Source organism: Belonocnema kinseyi, chromosome 10 (assembly GCF_010883055.1).
Source record: "Belonocnema kinseyi isolate 2016_QV_RU_SX_M_011 chromosome 10, B_treatae_v1, whole genome shotgun sequence".
NCBI lineage: Eukaryota > Metazoa > Arthropoda > Insecta > Hymenoptera > Cynipidae > Belonocnema > Belonocnema kinseyi.
The window spans coordinates 66,937,637-66,938,460 of record NC_046666.1 but is presented as its reverse complement, the minus strand read 5'-3'; positions in this window follow the sequence as shown (position 1 = coordinate 66,938,460).

Sequence of the window (824 nt, the reverse complement as noted above, 5' to 3'; positions counted from 1 at the left end):
AACTAATTGGAAAAATTTTACACAAAATATGTATTTATTTATGTACTATAACTAGGTACAAATGACCCCTTTCTCGGTGGCATGAATCTAGCGATCGGCCAGTCGTAAATTCGCTGACGGCTGGCTACCTACGACCTCTTCCCCCTCTACTGCGCTTGTCGACAACGAATTCCCATCCTGCGGTGCGGGCCGGATGCTACAGATGGGTAGTGACTTTAAATTACCAGACTTACCACATTTCTTACTCAATTGACATTATTTGCGGTGAATGTTACAAACCGTGATTTAAAAAATATATAAGATGACTGCTGTATTCATTTTAGGCTTGGCAAAATTTAATTCAGTGAGAAAGTGTTTTTATATATAAAATCGCATTAAGTATTATGAGATTATGGAAAAAATTAAACAAGTTTTTATTCGTCAACAAACATAACCTGCTATGGATTTCTATTTTGATATTTCAATACCGGGTTTTCTTTTTATTAAATTATGGCGGTCCATTTAAAGTAAAGAAAAAAGCGATTGGCCACTTTTACGGTCAATATTGTCAATTCGGTAAGAAATGTAAAAACTCGAGTAATTTACGGGGTAAGGCTGGTCGGCGCCCATCTGTATACTGACTACGCTTCCAGCCAGCAGCGCATAAGGGGAATTCGTCACCACCAAGTGCAGTAGAGGGGGAAGAGGCTAGAGGTAGCCGTCGGCATAATGGCAATCGCCTAGGCGATCCCTCAGCCGCGTTAGGGGAAGTTAGGTAGTGGGGGCAGATTAAATAGGTAGATTGTGATCGAATGAGCGCTGCCCTTTTCGTACAATGATTTCCC